At 45.3% G+C, this 21819-nt stretch overlaps 1 protein-coding gene across 10 annotated transcripts in view; it reads right to left on the reverse strand.

Moving 5' to 3' along the window:
- Positions 1 to 21819, reverse strand: part of ARHGEF10L (Rho guanine nucleotide exchange factor 10 like) — a 585939-nt gene that overhangs the window by 197443 nt on the left and 366677 nt on the right. The window lies entirely within an intron of this gene.

Consider the following 21819-nt stretch of genomic DNA (forward strand, 5'->3'; position numbering starts at 1 on the left):
CTGTTATGTCATGGCCACAAGATGCAGCATATTTGTGAAATTTGTTTAATGATGCTTTGTGATTCTTCGACATTTGAATTCAATAGAAACAATTAATTTTAAAAAAACAATTGCCTGTTTTATTACTTTGTCTGCGGAGCAAAATTAGGTTTCAAAGAGCACTCAAATTAGCTCTTCAACTTAAGATGAGACAGGCAGATTTCGTTGTTTTGTGCATTTTGTGTGTGTGGTTCTTTCTGGCAAAACGAGGTCCGGGAGACCTGCACTAACATCCAAACTGCCCACAAAACAGGCAGTTTTTGTGGATGATGTTTTGCTCCCCTTATCCCAGCACCCATATCAAATCCACGTTACATTATTCGGCAGCAGGTGAGTAGACCCATTGATTAGAAGGATCCGACGGGGAGTTTTTTGCGATGCAATCGCTCTGTATTGCGCCCTATGTTAGCAGACAGGTTGGGAATCCCAAGTTCCACTCAGAACCACAGCAAAGCAGAGGCTCTCTGCTACTGGAAGAACAACATTCACACCCTTCTTACTAAAATCAGAAGGGTTATCTAGAAGGTTTCACATAGTCTGAAAGCTGCCCATTAGCAAAGAAGGCTGCAGATTGTAACATATGTCAAAGCTAAATTGATCTACAAAGGTTTTTAAGTTTAATAATTACAACTTAGCCAAAGATAACACAGGATTATTTTGTCACAAATACATACTTGGACAGATGGGTGTGCTCAGTAGTGACCGTCCACAGGTATTCTGAAGCAAGCGCCTTTGTAAACCAATACTACACACTGGAGTGGAGCTTTTCGTTTCAATTGAAATATAAATGTAATCAAATCAAACAAAACCTCACAAATGCAGAGTGCAGAAAATAAACACCACACAAAATTATCTACAAAAATGTTGACCAGTTAAAAAATCTCAAATCCTGACAAGCCTTTTTTCTATCACTTAGGCAACCATCGGTAAGTGGTTGTTTTCGCATTCGGGCATAGGTCCAGATTTCTGAAGGTAGAAATATCTATATGTCTTTATTTTTGCCGTTTACATTTAAGTCGTTTTTGGAATCTATGCTTCTGTTATCTGTATTTTCACGAGATACTGAACCGGTCTGATACACTGTCCTCGTGACACGCTTCATAGGGTTAGGTGTGGGGGAGATGGTCTGCTGGTAAGCTATCTCTTGACTGGGTGTACCTCTCTCCAAACTCACCTCATGAGGTATTCAGCTCAGGGGGAGAATGTGGTCTCTAGAAATACCAATCACAGCAGGACTCTTTGGAAATGGCCTACCAAGCGCACAGTGCGCCGCGCCCAGGGGCATCAAATAGAAATACAACACTGAAGGAGAACGCTGGCTGGCACTGGCTGGCCAGGTTCGATAAACCAAGAAAGCAAGCTGGTTCACCCCTGCACTCCAAGAATCCAAGAGATCCTGCTGATGACTAAAAAATACTTGGAAAAACAGCAAAACCCCAGAAACCCGCACCGCCAACAGAACAGCCACCACAGCACACCACCAACTCATGAAATCCACTAAGAAGAACTTCCTCCAAGATAGAATCCGCACCAATGCCCACAACTCCAAAGAACTTTACTTCATCATCCAGGATTTTGCCAAACCCAACAGCGAAACGACAGGTGTCCCTCCCTTCCAAGACCTAAGCAACAGACTCAGCACCTTTTTCCACTGCAAGATCAAGATGTTCTATGACAACTTCGACAACCAGGACGTCTGCATCGCCTTAGTCACCACCGCCAATGACGCCACCCAACAGACCCTACTCTCTTGGACCCCGCTCACAACAGAAGACGCCTTAAATACCATGAAGAGCATCCACTCCGGAGCACCCTCGGATCCCTGGTCCACCCACATCTTCCACAGAGCCGCCAATGTCATCGCACCTGAACTACGCCGGACCATCAACTGCTCCCTTGAGACCACCACATTCCCCGACTGGAAACACCCCGAAGGCCACCCCCTCCTGAAGAAACTCTCCACAGACGCGACAGACCTCAAGAACTTCAGACCCATCTCACTGCTTCCGTTCGTTCCCAAGGTCATCGAAAAGACCGTCAACACCCAGCTATCAAACTTCATTGAAGCCAACAACATCCTGGACATATCCCACTCTTGATTCCGCAGCAACCACAGCTCCGAGACCGCCCTACTCGCCACCACCACTGACATCTGCACCCTCCTCAACCAGGGCCAAACGGCAGCCCTCATCCTCCTGGACCTCTTAGCTGCCTTTGACACAGTCTCCCACTGCACACTAGCCACAAGAACCTTCGACGCCGGCATCAGAGAAAAGACCCCGAATGGATATGCTCACTTCTCACAGCAAGGACTCAGCAAGTCAGACTTCCGCCTTACCTCTCAGAACCTACAAAAACCAGATGTGGAGTACCCCAAGGATCCTCCCTCAGCCCCACCCTATTCAACATCTATGTGGCCCCCCACGCAACCATCGTCAGAAACCATGGGCTCAACATCGTCTTCTACGCCAACGACACCCAGCTCATCCTCTCCCTCATCAAGGAACCCAACATCACCAGGCACAACTTCCAAGAAGGGATGAAAGCCAACACCACCTGGATGAAGGACAGCTGCCTGAAACTCAACTCTGAGAAAACAGAAGTTCTCAACCTTGGCTCCACTCTCTCAGCATGGGATGAAACCTGGTGGCCTCCTGCCCTCGGAAACCGTCTGACCCTGACAGACCATGCACAAAACCTCAGCATCATACTGGACTCATCATTCACCAAAAATTGCCAGATCAACGCCGTATCCTCGGCCTGCTTCAACACCCTCTGCATATGCCGGAAAACGTTCAGACGGATCTTCTCTTAATCCAGAAAGAGGGTCACACATGCCCTCGTCACTAGCAGATTGGACTATGGCAATGCTCTCTATGCCAGAATCAACAAAAATCTCCTTTGCAAGCTTCAGACCATCCATAATGCCGCAGCCAGACTGATCCCGGACATCCCCCGCTGAAAGCACATCACCCAACACCTCTGCGACTTCCACTGGCTCACCATCAAAAGAAGAATAACCTTCAAACTCCTCATGCATGCATACAAGGCCCTCCACAACATCCGACCAGCATACCTAAACAACCGCCTCTCCTTCCATGTACCCAAGAGAAGCCTCCATTCAGCCGACCTCTCTCTCACCATAATTCCACACATTTACAAGACCAGGACGGGTGGAAAGTCCTTCTCCTACCTCCAAGCCAAGACCTGGAATGACCTCCACCTTCGGCAAAGCCCTACAATGCTCCAATTCAGGAAGGACCTCAAGACCTGGCTTTGCAGATGACCACAGCAGCCTACGGAGCCACCCCCAGCACCTTGAGACCCTCACAGGAGAGTAGCTGCGTTATACAAACCCTTGATTGATTGATTGATTGACTGAATATCCAGGGCTTCATCACCCTGACTCAAGTCCTTACTTTAAACTGTGAAAACGCCCCACTGATAAATTGGAAAGCAAGCCCCATTTATTACTAACCCACCACCTACAACAATTGCAAATGGATTTTCCACACCCCCTCTGGTCTGACTGGCAATCGCCAATTTATTGATTTGATCTGAATAGTGATTCTGTTGGTTTCTCCTCTGCCTCTGCTCTATACACGCTATTGGTGTGGCAGCTTCCACTGACGTTGGCACGATGCAGGGATATCCTGGATACGGGCTGCGAAGCACAGCAAGTAGGACAGCGCATAGTGCCTTGTCCTATTCGTGGATGGGATTCAGCTGGCTAAACACCACCACACAACAACATGTCACTGGTGCTCAGCCTCCCCTTGTAACTCTCTCGTTGCAGCATCAGGTCAAAGCCGTTGATTCCATCAAGAATGTGTATGGTAGCTCCAAGAGGAAAATAGTACATCTGCCTCTCTTGACACTAAGAAACTGGGTAGGAGGATATATTTGCCCCAAAAAAAAATTAAATTATATAAGCACAGGAGATACCAGTGCCAGCGTCCTAACACTCAGAATTTGCACAGCACAAGCAGCAGTGGTGCATGCTTTACTCACAAACAATAAACAGGTAGCATGTGCAGTAGCCCTTGCACAACTACTCACACACAGAAAAGGTACAGTACAAGCAGCAGCAACACACACAGTGTGGAGACACCAATTAATCAGGACAGAGAAGGACCGGCCTGTGGGTAGAAGGAACACATGCCCGTCACCAAGTAACTGGTAGCTGACACCCCTAGAATATAGGCTATACAATAGACAAATGAAACACTTCTTGCACACATGTATGTGGCATACAAGTGGCACACATCTACTTTGTTGATGACATCTAATCTCTGTAGTCCTGGTTACAGGTTGAATATCATTCACACTCTGTTGGCCATAAGTGACCACTCCAGACCCTTCAGCTGTTGAGCAAGGTGTGCACATTTAATAATACATTAGGGATCGCTCTTCTTGTGCGTTCGAAACCCTAATTGGTAAATCTGTTCCAAATTTCCATTCATTTGTAGTACGAACTTAGAAAGCGCACTCACTTTACTTCAATTAATATCATAGACATTGACAACTTAATATACCTTATAAGTGGGCACATTACCTGTGCCATCTAAATCCGGGGCTAAATGAGAATCGCTGTATCATCAGAACTCTCAAGTATTCCATTCCCGGAGGGAGGAGATCAACTAGTCCAAGATTTTGCTTGACCTTCTCGGATTTGCAGTTGAGTTTACATCATTATAAAATCCTGACTGTAAGTTTCCGAATGCAAAGATCTAACCTGGAGTGGATGAGTTTCTCGAGCATGGATCTGGGACACATAAGAGCTTTAAATGGCAGTCTGCGTCAGACTACTAACATTTTCTCCATATGGAATATATAATGGACACTGGCAGACAGTTGTGCACAAAGAAGTATCAATAAATATACACAAGGAAGAACTGAACCCATAAAGGTCTACTGCAAAACCCAAGTAACTGCAGGAACCCCTGGCTGTCTCAGAGAGCAGCATCCACAGCTGCAAAATTTCAAGGTATCAACTGGCTATGCAGCCTTCACAGTCTATGAGAACTTATTAGAAACTATTAAATAATTCTCACGCTGCCCCAGGACACAAAATTAGACAGACCAGAATAAAAAGAATCACTAGCTTGTTTAGAAGCAACTCAAACCTGACATGTCACAACATGGGAGCTCTGCTACCCAATGTGTGCAAGACTCTTGTGGGAGTTCCTACTCAACGTGTGCAAGGCTATTGTGGGAGTTCCTACTCAACGTGTGCAAGGCTCTGGTGGGAGTTCCTACTCAACGTGTGCAAGGCTCTGGTGGGACTTCCTACTCAACGTGTGCAAGGCTCTTGTGGGAGTTCCTACTCAACGTGTGCAAGGCTCTTGTGGGAGTTCCTACTCAACGTGTGCAAGGCTCTGGTGGGAGTTCCTACTAAACATGTGCAAGGCTCTGGTGGGAGTTCCTACTAAACATGTGCAAGGCTCTTGTGGGAGTTCCTACTCAACGTGTGCAAGGCTCTGGTGGGAGTTCCTACTCAACGTGTGCAAGGCTCTGGTGGGAGTTCCTACTCAACGTGTGCAAGGCTCTGGTGGGAGTTCCTACTCAATGCATGCAAGGCTCTTGTGGGAGTTCCTACTCAACGTGTGCAAGGCTCTTGTGGGAGTTCCTACTCAACGTGTGCAAGGCTCTGGTGGGACTTCCTACTCAACGTGTGCAAGGCTCTTGTGGGAGTTCCTACTCAACGTGTGCAAGGCTCTGGTGGGAGTTACTACTCAACGTGTACAAGGCTCTTGTGGGAGTTCCTACTCAACGTGTGCAAGGCTCTGGTGGGAGTTCCTACTCAACGTGTGCAAGGCTCTTGTGGGAGTTCCTTGGAGGTACCTACTCGACGTGTGCAAGGCTCTTGTGGGAGTTCCTACTCAGCGTGTGCAAGGCCCTTGTTGGAGTTCCTACTCAACGTGTGCAAGGCTCTTGTGGGAGTTCCGTGGAAGTTCCTACTCGACGTGTGTAAGGCTCTTGTGGGAATTCCTACTCAAAGTGTGCAAGGCTCTTGTGGGAGTTCCTACTCAACATGTGCATGGCTCTTGTGAGAGTTCCTACTTAACGTGTGAAAGGCCCTTGTGGGAGTTCCTACTCAACGTGTGCAAGGCTCTGGTGAGAGTTCCTACTCAACGTGTACAAGGCTCTTGTGGGAGTTCCTACTCAATGTGTGGAAGGCCCGTGTGGGAGTTCCTACTCAACATGTGCAAGGCCCTTGTGGGAGTTCCTACTCAACGTGTGCAAGGCTCTTGTGGGAGTTCCTATCAAGTGTTGATTTCCACAATCAAAGTCTTTCTTAATAAAAAAAATTGTATTGTGACTAGTTTTCAGTGGTTACCCCACTCTGGCAGTTTAGTCTTTGACTTGTAGTGGTTTTTCCCTTCAGCAGTTCTGTGCAAAAGCTTAGAAAAACCCCAAAGGTTACTCCTCTTACCACCCTGAGAAATACAATAGCACCTATAACATGGCAAATGCAGTTTAACCTCTCTTTCTCAATCTGTGACTGCTGTTTTTTGTATTAGGTAGAAATACATTTATTTAATCTGTTTGTAATCCAGTTGTAATTTATACAGCATTATAGCATGCTTCCAAGGGTTATACTCGCAGTGAAAAGCCCTAAACCGGAGTAGCAGGCCCCAGCTAAACATTTGGCCTAAAACAAGGGAGAGAGCCTGTAGAAATCTTTAAGCCCAAGACATAAGGGCTATAATGCTATTATAACATTCCACTCACTGAACATAAAATGTTCTAAATTAAAAATGGAGAAATATAAAAACAAATATTGGAATATTGGAACAGAAAGTCTATAACAATCATTATTAGCCCCGAGCCACTCTATTGTCTTGATTGAAGCTCTCAACTAATCTAATAGTTCATGGCATTTTTTGAAATGCTTATTAAATGACGTGCGTTATATTGCATCCCAAGTGTAAGAAAACTACAACGAAATAGGCAAATAAACAAGAATTTCTTTAAATCAGTACAGATTAAATTTGAGGTTGTTATAGTGGTATATCTCGTCTGTAGCAATAGCAGCCTTCAGTAGTAAGGGTAGGCGGGCACCGTTTAGCAGTGGCTTCATAAACACACACTGGCATCGGCACCCTTGTCCTCTATGTAGGGCTTCCAATGCTGTGTCACATCTGATAATTCCAAAAGTAACCATCACGAAGGATGAGGACCAAAGGGATCGGGAGTCAAATAGGGATCTTCCCTCACCTCACATTGACTCTGAACAAGACATTTAAACTGAAGTCAAATACATACAAATTCTTACATTTAAGTGCCAGTTGGTCCCTGAAAATTGAAGCCTCGACTCGGAGTAAGACTCTTTAGCCCTGCTCTCTTTCTTTATCCTCTTCTGAGTATTATTTTTCAAATGCAATTACACCCAGGTAAGGGCTGGTAGTAGATATCCCATACCGCTTGTTTTTGTTACTGTTACTTGGACAATCGCTAAAGTACAGAAACATTTGTGAGTGGTTAAAAATGCAGCAGATCCAATTATTAGTCCGGCAGAGGGTTAGTTGCTGGACAAATCACACCTTAAAGTTGCTCTTGATTATATGGCACTATTCATATCCCTTTTGTTCAATCAAGCTCTGTGCCTTGAAGTTCAAAGTTTCTGTTTCAAAGGTTTGTGTCAAAATGGCTTTCACACATGATCAGGCACCCCTATGTCCTACATGACTTCCTACCTCACTGATCAGTGGTTTTAATTATGTAAGTTCCAACGGCCTTCCATACAAGTAAGAACAGTCTTACTCATCTTCTGCAAACCTTTGGCTCTAGACATGCCCCCAAAATGACTAATGGATGACTGTGGGCACTGCTAACCACCACTGAAGACCCACTTCACCTCACAGATGGTGAAGCGATAGCATGCACCCTCTCTCTTCACGATGGATGTCGGAAACCTCTGCTTTGATGTCCTGCTCGAAACTAGTTTCATGCAACATCTGGATAGCTGCTGCTTCAGGTAGTTGGCTCAAAATCCTATGGCCAGGCATGTTGCCAATCAACTGTTTCTAAGCCACAAGATTGAGACAAACCTAACAGCTCTCACCCTCAGCCGGACAAAAAAATGCAATTTAGGTTTGAAAACATTCTGCTGAATTACCCCACGCTTGCTGCAATCAATTCGATTCAAATTTGATCCTCGAGAGCTTAATCATAAAACAAATGAAATGATGGGAGTTGTCCTCTGAATAATATAACACATTTAAGGAGTTACGTATTAGAATTTATGAAGTGCTATTACCTAAAAGACATCCAGGAGCTTCAGGTATAGCAAGGATGGAGGAAAAAACTACAACTTCAGTTGAAATAACCAAGTTTTAATATGTTTGTCTAAATAGACTGGCCAATGATCTTAGGTGGAAGAATAGAGAGTTCCATGGTTTGGCCATAAGATAGGATGAAGATCAACCTCCCAATCGACTATAGGAGATTTCAGGGACAACTAGTAAATGTCCTGTGGCGGATCTTAGTGCAGGAGTAGGTACACAGGCGGAGATTTGTGGGCCAGGCACAGAGGTCATTTATGGTGAACCGCTTTGTGTGTAAAGTAAAGCGTCTTGAACAGAATGTGTTTTTGAACAGGGAGCAAATGCAGGCCTGCCAGACGCTGTTTAACACAATGATGACTGATAATTCCCTAAATGTATCTAGCCACATCATTTGAACCATCTGTAACCTCTTTAGAATGTATTATGGAGTTGACAGTCAAAGGGAATTACAATAATCAGATTGAGGTGGTATCAGAACCTGAACTACAACAGGTTTATAAGAGGACGTGGGAAAAGGGGAAAGACTTTATGCAACGATTTTAACATACAAAAACAGGAGGTGGCAACAGTGTTGGTGGTGTCAACAATGACTTCTAAATTCCTTGCCATATTAGTAGCGGGTGGAGGTAGTTTAAGTTCTCTCGGCCACTGGCAAAAATACTCATGAAGGTCTTTGACAAAAGTAAAATGCTAACGCAGATGACATAATCTATAATGTACAATTCCAGATGAAGCCAGCAAACAAACTAATGAAACGAAATAAGTTCTTTGGATAGCAATGGCTAGACAATAGTGGAGATAAGAAACTGTTTTTCTAATTCAACCTTGATTTTGTACAAATGGGAAGGATGTAGAGCACTGGAGCGGACTCCTGATATTAGTTAAGGGTAGAGAGGATTTGTAGGTATCACAAATTTTACTTTTTATATACCCATTTTAGCCCCATTTTATGAAACTATTTGGAGAATTATGAAGTCTACTATGGAATTATAGCAGTCAAAGAGTAAATGTTACTTACCTCCGGTAACAATATTTCTGGTGGATACATAAACTTCCCGCAGAGCCCTGACTCTCAGAACATCCCTTGCAGGTACACGATAGGTCAAGAAAACTTTAACTAAGCCACAGCTCTTTAGTACAGCCATGTGGCACCATGAGGCCTCAGCTTCTCCACCTGCCAGACATGATGACATCGAAGTATATATAGAGACAACCAGTGCACTAGAATCTGTTCCTAGTACCCTGTCTATGCCCCCTTTCAACATGTGTAGAGTAAGTGAGATGATCACCAAAGACAGCGCCAACTGCCCATAACATATATCTTGGGATCTTATTATTCATTGCAATAGGGGAGGAAGGAATACAGTGAGGAATTTACAGGAACATCATATATCCACCGGAAATATCTTCTCACAGATCCCTTGCCTTAATAATGAGACCTAAAGCAATACATCCTTGAGAAGTGGAATTCAGTAGGGCTGATTGGCCAAATAGATGCCTATGCACACCCCAATCCTTGTTTCTGCCTGTGCACTCTGTAGTACCTCATCCAATGATGGAATATTCTTATTAGAAATATATAGACTCTAAAAAAACATTGTGTCACTGTATTTATTATTGATATCCTTTAGTTTCAATCTAGCTTAAAATGCATTCTTGTTTGTTAATCGTGAATATATTGACATTCAATGTCCTGGTGCACTTCAGGCCAGGCAGTGCCCAGATTCAGTGGGTGATGGCAGTTGTAGTATTTATTTGGGAAGTTTACCAAAGCAAGAAGCATAGGATGGTTCTGCATTCAAAATGTAACTTGTGCATGTTTCAAATTTTCAATTTTAAGCTTCTTAAATTACATTTTATAGACAGGGTAAACCATTTTATAGAGTCCATGATGAACAGTTTGTGATGAAAAGTTAGCTGATTCTTTACCAAAAGAAAATAATGTTTTTTATTTTTGTATTCTTATCTGAGGGGTTAGAAGGTAAATATCTATACCCCATAAGGCTTGGGGTGGACACTACTGCAAATATCTCGTATACACATTAATAGTGATTTGTCTTCCAATAATTGTGTTAATGCATATCATGGCACCAGGACATATGTTAAAACAGTCACAGAAACTAATTTGATAATACTGTGTATTGGGAATATTTGCGATAATAGTCCACCACAGGCACAGACTATAACTCTTATGGGATACAGATAGTGATTCACCTTGTACCATCTGAGACACAATTATTAAAAAACTTCATTTTCTTTTAGTAAATGACTGTACCTTTTCGGCACACAAGGTCCCACTAATAATCACGTACCTCTACAAAGTGGTTCATACGCTCTATAAAATAGAAATTAAGATATATTGGTTGAACTTTGGATAACTGTACTAGTTATGTTTCAATGCACAACTCTCTGTCTGACATTGATTTGTAACTCTGTAGATCAATAATACGTTTAACACGCCCACATGAGGGAGGGCTCTGCCTGGCCCGGAATGCATTGTGCCATCGAATATCAGTGCTAGATCAAGGGGTTTAAATAAAGGAAAGTGACAAATACAGGAACACAAATGTACTGCTTATATAACTGTAACCAAAGTATCCCGGCATTGGATGAAATACTACCGAGTATACATCACTTTCTGCCAAGGGAGACACAAACCAAGGATTGGGCAGTGCCTATGCGTCTTACGATATTGAGGCCCCTATTCCACACCAAGCATTAATGAACCAGTTTTAACATGGATAACAGTTTGAACACCAGGAGTGCCTATTTTGGAGAGGGCCCTCACAATGGATTCTGATTAGCTAAGGTGGCTCGACAACACAGATCTGGCACAATACGCCACTATGGACTAGAGGAGCAGGTACAAAAGCCATTCAGAGGGTCGTATATAGCTACGGCTTAGTAGGTTTTCACACAGAAGGCAATCCACTGAGAAATGGGGTGTCTGGTCACTATCTTGTCCTTTTTAGTCTTGCTGGGACTCAAAACAAATATGTTGTGTCGGGTGTATCAATAGAACAGGATACAACTTGCTTAGGGTCCAGTTTACACATCTGCTTCTACTCCTTGGTTGGATGAGGCAGTGGGAAGAAAAGAACAGACTAGCCAACATGAGAGGAAGATGTCACCTTGGGTGAAAAGGATGGTCATGTGCACAGGAACTAGCTTATCCAGGTAGAAAAGTGTGCAAGATGGATGAACAGAGAGGGCCTGGAGTTCTTCAACCTTATGAGCTGAAATTTAACGCGACCTTCTGCAGTACTGTCGTGAAAGTATGAAGTCAAACCACACAACTGTGCATTGGCTAGAAGGGGAATTGCATTAAGAAAATCAATGCGGGATTCAAAGTTCACTAAGGAACAATAAGCAGCGTGGGAGGAAACAAGCAAAGAAAACCTTTCAGAAAGCACTCCACTAGTGGAGACTAAAGAGAGATGACAGTTAAAGGACGCACATGAAGCTGGGCAGGACAGCCCAATGGCCCTTGACCCTACAGTGCTATGCAAGAGATTCGCAGTTGTAGAACATCAGAAAAGCGTTTTAAGGGGATCTAAGCTTTCCAACTCGCACACTGAACAAGTTTGTTCATAGCAGACTTCCTGGCCGCCAACATGATGTCTCCAACTTCATCAAGAAGACAAAAGGACTCTAGCTAGCACCGCTCAATCTCCACACATGCAGCTGCAGCATTGGATTTTAGGGTGGACAGCCTTATTATGAGCAGGTTCAACGTAAGTGGGAGAGGAAGAGGCTGCTGAAAGTGCCAACAGAGTAATATTCCATATCCTCCATACAAAAATTGGGGCGATCAGGATCAGCTGAGCCCAAATTTTCTGCACCCTCCAAAGGATTTCCGATGAAAGGGGAATCAGTAGAAATGCATTCCTTACACCCTGAGATCAGCTGAACCAAGAGGCATTCCCCAGGGAACCTTATAACGGGTTGCATGTGGCATACACCAGAGGACATTTCCAGGCTGTGGCGAAGAGATGCATTCAAGGACACCCCAATCTGGAAAAGATCATCTCTGTCAGGGCTGAACTGGCCATAGCGGGCACCGGGCATTTCCCCGGTGGGCCGCTAGGGTGGGGGCTGGTTTTGGGCCCCTTTGGGGACCCGTTTTGATACCGGGGGCGTGCAATATCGGCCCCCGGTAACAAAATCGGCCGAAACCGGCCCTTGCAAACAGCTCGACCGCACCCCCTCAGCCACCCAGGGGGCCAGCCGAGCAGTTTGCCAGGGCCGGTTTCGGTTCCCAGTCCGGCCCTGATCTCTGTCCCTTTCTGGTGCATCACCCACTCATGGTCCTCCCGTGAGAGACAACTGAGTGTGCCTGCTCTCAAAATGGAAGATGAAACAAGCTCTGATCTTCTAGCCATTTCAGTTGACTTCAAAGGCTTCAAGGGTGTTGCAAACCACTTCAAGAGTCACACGGAGAATAGTTCTGGTGGCAGCAGTGTGACAGAGCCGGACAACAGGCGAAGGTGCCTTGGGCTGAGGTTTCTTTTAGGAGCCGATGCTGGAACCTGAGGAGGCAAAGAGACGGGAAAGCATTGGAACTGGCAGGAAAGGGTCCATCTATGGGGAGTTGTTCAGAGGGTGCTGGAGCCTTACGGAAAATGGTTTGCACAGCCAGACGGTAGGTCTCGACTGCATGGCTCAGCAGATGGAGCAGAGAATTCCAGACAAATCTTTTTCAGTCTGGGACTCAAGATGAGGCAAGGTTCGGCGTTGGGGAATGGCACAGTGAATCTCAACAGTCCTGTGACTGTTTCCTCGAGAGAAACACGATTTCGCCTTCCAGTAGTCCCTTTTTGTGGTTTTTGTGGGAAGAACTCTTGGGAGATTGTTCTTTCTCGTGAGACTTAACTGGTGAAGAAGGAGGCCTTGTCGATGAAAAAAACTCACGATCTCTGATGGCCTTAGGGTATATCAGAAAAATGAGGCACAGACTAAGAAGCAAAGGCGTCTCTAGACATGATTTTTAGGGAGGTCCCACAGAAAACACTAGAAGCCACCTACAACAAGCGATCACAAAGATTGTGCGATAGATAGATAGATAGATAGATAGATAGATAGATAGATAGATAGATAGATAGATAGATAGATAGATAGATAGATAGATAGATAGATAGATAGATAGATAGATAGATAGATAGATAGATAGATAGATAGATAGATAGATAGATAGATAGATATTTTAAGCAGATTGTGAATTAAAGATTACTACGGTCTGTGGAAGAGGCAAGGTTTTTGGAGTCTCTCAATCACTCCGGTTCTCCTCTTCACACCACTCTCTTCTGCAGTCTCTTTGTTAGATGTTTACTCTTTTATCTCTCGTATCTTTCTGCAACACCCAATCTGCATATCCCATCCCTTTCCTCTTCAGCACCCTCTTTTCACTTTCTTTAGCATGTATTTCCTTGCCTCTCCTTTGCTTCACACATTCCCAACACACACAACGCACCCACTCACCTGTACGGACTGCATTTCTTTAGCTTTTGCCCCGTCAATATTTTGACATTGTGTACAACCTTTCACGCATTTTCGCATGCACTCACAATTCCAATTGGCATGCCTCACCATTGCTGTGTGTGCTATGCAGAGGGGCCAAGAATTGGATGAGCATCTATTCTAGACCCCTTTATGATCCACAGTCAGGCACTGTGTGAAGTTTACACTGTGTTTAGCCTGACCTCCACAGCTCTCGACTGTGACCAACCCAGAGCCTGAAAACACAAAGCTACAAAGGTGAAACTCTTTCAATAAATGAATAATATGCTGCATGAAACACAACAGAAACACACCATCCTGAAAAAAAGCAAAAATTCTCAGGCAATTCAGAAAGTACGTAAAACATGAAATATAAACAGGTACTTCCCAGACTTTGAGGGCAGTGTCTATTTTTGCTGGCAAAGGCTGCCACTGTAGGTAAGGTACAAGGGAGGGCAAGGACCTTCTCAGGTGGGGCACCTGCCCCACCAGGTCAAAGTGACACCACTGTTGGGAAGTGGTGGTCAGAACCCAAACGTCATGCAGTTCTGATAAAGACATCTTCTTGCAGCACCCTGTTGGTGAGCCTTGGATAAATAGGAACTGATGAAAACTCACTAGGAGCTACCAATTATTCTCCGATGGCGGGTACAGTAAGCATATTCGTGGCGCCACCCAGCAGCACTGGAGAGCTCTAGCTCAGGAAACGTTTACCCGACCAGTGTGATGCCTGGAAGAGACATTCTTTAAATGATGAATCTGCGGGAAGATGCATCCATCATAATACTGATAGCAACTCTGTGGAGAACAATGCGTGCCGGGGTGGGCGTTCTTGGTAAAGTGCTCAAGTCATGTAGTGAAGGGGATCATGGAGAAGACAAATGTAAGTGTTTCTGTAGTGGGTGCCTTCTTCTACAATCCTCCCAAGTAATGGTAATATATGGAAGATGCAAACTAAATACCTGAGAAGGAAAATCTACCAACGGAAACCCCTCCAGGATGGAAAAGGGTAGGAGAAGAGTGCGCAGGAAGCAGGCCTGTTGAAATGGAATCTAATTAGAACATCTAGACTAGGACAAAATGTGGAGGTTGTATCAGGAATTCTCAAGGACTCTTCATCTTAACATCTGTGAGAGCTGATTTTTCATTTCAATGTATTGTAGTTTTGGCTTACACTACTCGAGGCGTCTTTACACTGTCCTCCATCTTGTTTCACGTCACCAATATCACGTGCCCTTTGTAGTCATTTTCCTTACAAGATTGCAAGACTCACATAAATAACCTGTGAACAATTCTCAGAGACCACTTTGCTATATTTCAAAGATCCCTCAACTTTCCCAGGCTATATGCACATAATGTATCTACTTGACTGCTGAACTAACTGTGAGAATCAATATACAAGAGAGCTAGAGGTGCACCACATTTACAATAATTAGAAGGTTTACAAAATGTTTCCACAAAGATCAGGAATCAGTAAGAAATCTTCTCTTTATTGTTGCTTCATATGTACACAGCAAAACCAGCCAATGCGTTTCGTCCTTATACTAATGGACTTCTTCTGGACACATCAATCGTGGATAATTATACTGGAAAGTCCAATCTCATAAAAAACTGTGTGTTTCATCTGTTGAGAAGGTCACTACGAATATCAGTCCTCCTGAACTGGTCCATCAAAAAGTTATAGAGTCATAAACATCTCCTTCATTGTATGGTTTTATGACCATATGTATTCTATATTTCAATTGTTTGGAAGAGGCAGGGTCTATCCGCCCCTCATCAAGCACTGCAATTGGTGCCAACCGGGAAAAAACAGGCAGCTCCTCTCGACCCGAGTGTCAGAAGAGACAGTGTGAGGATGCCTAACCATTCAAAATAATGCTCCCATGACAGAGTACTTGAATGTATTCTGTAGTAAATTGTTTCATATTGCTTGTTCTCTATTGGTGTGTATCCTGAGAAACCTGTAGATATGTAAAATGTATGACTGTCTTTGTTTCAAGCACTACAAAAGTAAGTAGATCTTGAGGGGTAAAGAGAGACCCTTTTGTCCGCACTTAAAAGGCGATATGATGGTACTGTCATTTCCAGTGCTGGCAGGGACAATGCATGGCACAGGCTGTAGAGGCCTTTTGAGAAGTGCCCTGTCACCTATTTTTTTATGACAAATTAAGCACTGTAATATAAGATAGAGAAAGCGCACTGTCACATCCCTTGCTGAATTTGCACAGCAATCCCTGTTTGAGTCCCATACTTTGAAAAATATAGAAAGGCCCTCTCGAAGCGACATTGTATATATTCTGCAAAACATATAGAGAACAAACCCATATCTATATCAATGCACTTATACCTTCGCCATACACAACAGTCTGGGAAAAGCTGCGGACACTGTGAATGGTCAACTGATGGAAGATGAGGGCAGGAAGGGCCTATGTTGCCTGCGTGTGGCAGACGTAAAGGTTTGGCTAAGGTCTGTCCACCATAACACACTCACAGGATGTCAGAATGACTACCTGTGAAGAACTGGTTAATGGAAATCAAGGAAATACATTTAAATGCCAATGTGTGGAAAATGAGAAAGATGGGGGAGTAATAAGATCTCTGTATGTGTTACTTCAGAAAGGTTTCCTTGGTGTCCAGGTTTTGAAATTTTAATTTAAGGAAGAGTGAAATCACCATAACATGCTTTGTGTAGAGGGATAATGGTTAGTTGATCGTTGCATGTTGCGAAGTAGCAGAATCGTTGCTGCAGACTGAGCCGGCACTGAAGGTTCACACGCACCATTGTTATTTTTAAGCCAACACGTACACTCTCTTAGCCGTTCTTTGGCCTGGTAGCCATACCCCTAGACTGGCTTGCTGAAAGCACTAATGTCGGAGATAACTCTTCCAGCTCTGACAATTATGTAAAGTTGAATTTCAAAATCCTCCCCCTGCGTGCTTGTTAGTCTCTGGGCAAAGGGTTGGCGGCGGAAGGAAGGACGGGAGGGGCTATATAGACACATCCATTCCAATCTGATGTATTCAAAGCTAGTGTGCGGACTGTAGGTCATTAATTATGGATCACCGCTGTGGAAGCGAAAAGGAGTGAAGAGTGAGCGAATATATTTAAAGTGGCATTTAAAATGGAATAGATAATAGAGATGCCAAAACACATACAGTGTGATATCTGCTCAAAATAGACCCACGTGTCATCAGAGGCACAGATAGAAGACGTACATGCAAGCAAAGGCTGTATTAAGCTCATATATTCACTGGTATGCTCAAAACATGCAATGTAAAAGACACACAACACAGACACTGTATGCAACGCAGGGGCACACAGAGCACACGTAAACCCCCTAACACCCAGATGCTCAAATTATTCAGGCAACACAGGTGCGACACATGGGGGCATTGCACACACCGCCGTAAACACAAAGGTACAATGATACAGTAAACAAACATACAATCATAGCAATCACCGAAAATAACACCCATATCTGCAAATAAACAGTTGCAAGTCCCATAAAAACAGTGTCATATTTCCAAAGATTCGATCCGTGGAATACGTTTGCGCCGTGCAAACTCGCTCCACGGCCCAGTTCAGCTGGAAGGGTCGGGATTGATTACTGCACAGCTTAGTCTGCCACCATAACGTCATCCCAAAAACTGTAGTAAAAATAGAATTGAAAAGAGGGGGAGGTGTAAGGTTCAATTCCCTGCAGCCGCTGGTGGGGGCCAAGGTCAAGAAGAAAAGAAGTGGGGTTGGTCGGTTCAGGTGGTGGAAGGATGGCCAGTACCACCAGGCCCTCTCCCCACTGCCGCCTTACCTGAGGGAGAGTCCTCTGACGGGGTGGGAGCCGCGGGCGGGGGGCTCGCCTCCCGGGCGCTGTGCCTCCGCTTCATCCACATCCTGGGTGCAGACGCACCGGGCTCTCCGCTTCCACCCGAGCCCCGGGGTTGGGGACAGCTTCCACCCTCTGCTCCCTCGCCGGTCGGGAATGTTGTTTCTTACCACTAAAACGTCACATTTTAGAAGTTAGCCATTGTACAGGAAACGCCAGAGAGAGCCACGGGCAGGAGGGGGCGGCGAGGGAGGTTATTAATAGGGGTCTGAGCGCCACGGAAGTGCCAGCTGCTGCCCGGGAACTGCTGACCGCGCCGTCCTCTCGCCTTTCACGGGTGAGAGGGGCGCAGGGAGCCGAGGGGCCCCGCTCAGACGCTGGCAAGGGCCTGGCCCAGGCTGAGGCTCCACAGTTACAAGGAAGGCTAACAAGGGCTTCGGAAACCAGACGATCCTGTTGTACAGAGCGGCAAGGGGAGCGCTCCCCGCCACCATCCTTGCCACTGTGGAACTCACTCAGGGAGCTTATGCCCGACCCGCGGCTCAGACACAAAGGAAAGAAAGTGCAAGTCTGCGAGTTTTAAAAACGGAACTCCCTTGTTTTAGCTTTAATGACTGCATAAAGTATATTATTGGCAAAAGGCAGCACCGCAGCACCTGGCTATTGTGGTTTCTATCAGTCTGATGAGTGCCTCTTCTCAAAGACGTTCCTCAATCACAGACGTTTTTTGCCGATATCGGAACTAGCTCGGTGTGATATGGTTGACACCGACAGTGAGAGTAAGAGAAAAAGAACCCGAGGTAACGAAAACCCGCGTTGCTGCCAAGTGCCCCAATGCCTCGAGTGACATCTCCACCCAGTACTCGCTGTTTAGCCAACAACAGTTTGCATCCTGGGACTTGTAGTTTACATGAGGACATTACAGTAAGGGAGTGTAAGTCCTAACATGCATCGTTCTTCTGGTTGCAAAGCCAGGACCACAGATCCTTAAATAATCACCCATATAATACAGCACAAGTAGGGGCGGTGCAAGCTTTCGTCATGGACATGCAAGGTGCAGCATCGCCAGCAGCTGAGCAGCTCTAAGCTTCCTTCACAAAGAAGGGATACAGTGGAGACAAGAGCGCTTCAAGCATCCATTACACACGCAGCAGGCATTAGCAACGCCAACAGGTCTGGCATTGGCCACGAGTCTTTTAAACTTGTCAATGCTTGTTTTGTTTTTGGCATGGGTTTTTGGAAAACTTGGAGAAGCTGCCGGGCAGTCATCAATGTAAAACAAGCATTGGCGTAGCCAATAGGTCTCGCCTTTGAGACCTTGTAAGTGTTTAGCTAGACCTATTGGCTTTGCTAATATGTTTAAGCTATGTTGTAGATAAGTGTGGCTTGTGTGTAGCAAAGTTATAGAAAAAGTGTTGTAAGCATTTTGTTACCTTTTCTATAATTAAGATGATATGTATAACTGAACAACCTTATTAAAAAAATAATAAACAAATGTTTCTTTTTTTCTTTTTTTGGGGGGAATGTTGGCAACTATTTCCTGCCTGTTCTATTGGTTGTTTTGCTTTGTCTATCCCGACACATCATGACGGCTCAGTCGAGTCCCCGCCAGTTCTGACTGCTCGTGGCCGCTTTAGTGACAGCGAAACCACACCAAAGCCTTGTATCCTGTAGCAGTCCCCTGCAGGGCCGGACTGGGAACAAAAACCGGCCTTGACAAAGTACTCGGCCGCCCCCCCCCCCTCCCCCCCTCATCCCCCGGGGTTGGGGGTGTGGCCAAGCTCTTTGCCAGGGCTGGTTTTTGGACGATTTTGTTACGGGGCCGATTTTGCAGCTATGTAACAAAAACGGCCCCCAGGGGCCCAAAACCGGCCCCCACCTGTGCGGCGCACCGGGGGATTTCCCGGTGCCCGCTACGGCCAGTCCGGCCCTGGTCCCCTGCACCCACGACAGGTCAAGCCCCAGATCACGAAACCCCATTAGAGCGACGGAGCGCATTCAAAATACTGAACGGATTCGCGGCTTTCATTGGTGCAGCAGGTGCTGTGGCTCTGGTGCAATAGCGCGTGAGGGGCCCACAGCACCCCAATCAGGCCTTTTTGATGACCAAAACAGTTGCAGTGGGAGGAATTTTCCTTGCTGTGCCACTGTTTACTGTTAACGCTGAAATACACGTATATGGGTAGATATCAACGCTCAGAAGATACCGGAAGGAGCCATTAGGCGCTTTGCAACACACCTAAAATATGTATGACTGACGGGAGCTATTACATTGACTTTTCTATTTTTGCCAATGTTAGTCTGTAATAGGTGAGTGTGTGGAAGGGCGGGGGCTGAGTGAGATAAGATTAGGTAGTTTATATTACGAGAAATAACCATTGCATCATACATTAGAAAACTTTTGAGGTATTAGAAAAAAAGAGAGAAATAGATGGGGGTGAAGGGGGAGAGGCGGGAAAGCGGAGTAGGGGGTAGAGAAGGGATGGTGGAGGGAGGCGGACCTCCTGGGTAGGACATGCAAGAAGCTAAAGTGTAAATGAGAGAGAGGGTTGGTAGAGAGGCAAAGGTGAAAGAAGTGTATAAGAGGGAGAAGTGAAGAGAGAGAATGAGAGAGGAAGGGAAAGAGTCGGTGGTGGAGAGGGGTTACAAAAGAGAATGGGAGATAAGAAAGGGGAAAAGAGAAGGAAGGTGGAGAGGCAACACTGAAGGAAGTTGGAGGAGAATTGTAGAAAATAGTGATGGGGAGGGGCAGAGAAAATTAAGCTGGGGAAGAGTTATAGTGGAGGATAAGAGGGCATGCAGGATTTGAGGGGAGAGGAAATGATCAGTTGAGAGGTGGGTAGCAAAAGACAAGAAGAGGGGGACTAAAGGGTTGACATAAGAACAAAAGGAGTGGTGGGGTGGGGGAAAGAGAGATGGCGGAGAGAGGTCAAGCGAAGGGCGGGTGGAAGAGGGATGAAGGCAGGGCGAGAAACGAGGGAAGAAAACGGACATGGGTGGGAACGGGAGGGAGGCAGTATGAGGGCTGAATATGAGAGGCAGACCTAAAAAGGTGAAAGCACCATCAGCAAGTCGATATTAAGAAACGTGTATATCACCTATTCAAGCACATAGATGCCACGCACTATATTTAGTTAGGGTGACCACAGTGCCCACCAGTTGAACTAAAGGCTATCCCCAGTAGTGAGAATCGTAGTCAGTGCTCAATCACAAACGGCATATTGTGCACGTAACCGTAGTAAAGGCTCCTCATTAAAAGATGCGGCATGATGGAAATAAGACCCCGCATCCGAATATGGAAAAAATAGTACCCATTAATGGAAATCATTATGAGGCGTACTATGCACACAAACATAGTGGAGGCTAAATCTCAAGAAATGCGGCATGCTATCAAGTGTTGCACGATCGCAAATATGAAACCACTTTATTCGGCGTGATCATAGGTAACCATATGTTAAATAACATACGTTACGTACTACGTATAAACACATGCACTGCAGAGTGCCAAAATACCGTAGATCTAATGACCAGAAGCCGCATCCATATAGGGCCCATCCTTAACTCAGTCAGATGCGTCCGCGAGTATTTCCAAACAAGTCCAATATGGAGATTTAAACCGTGCGCCATGTTGAAACACATTTAAAGAATAAGCGTCGTGAAAGGGAAAGACGTCACCAACAAAAACAAGCACGCGAGTGGGGCCGCGCGCGCGCGGGCCACAGCGAGACATCTGTTTTGAATTATCGCACACACGTCTGGGCACGATAATTCAAAACAGATGGTGCCTGTGCGGGTAACCACAAGCAATAGGCCGTGGGCGGAGCAAAGGCGGGACATGCACCCGCCTTTGCCCAATTGCGTGCTGTCTTTCTTAGAAATCAGATTTTGGTCAGATTTTGAAGCTCCCTTACAAAAAGTCTTGCAGAGCAGCGCATGTATGCTGGCTCAGGCGAGACCTAAAAAGCACACTGGCTGACAACAAAAATATTTGTTTTGTCTAAAAAAGCACACATCGCCAGAGAAGCATTGCTTAATTTGTAAAATAATAAGTGCTGGGGCCCTGACTGGGAGGCCACAGCAGTTTGCACCACCCATTGCCACTGACAGCGCTGCCAATAGCAGTACCAAAACAACTACTAACCATCTCTCTCACCTGCAAGTGCAACAGT

The sequence above is a fragment of the Triturus cristatus genome, chromosome 1_2, assembly GCF_964204655.1.
Source record: "Triturus cristatus chromosome 1_2, aTriCri1.1, whole genome shotgun sequence".
In the NCBI taxonomy this organism is placed as follows: Eukaryota; Metazoa; Chordata; class Amphibia; order Caudata; family Salamandridae; genus Triturus; species Triturus cristatus.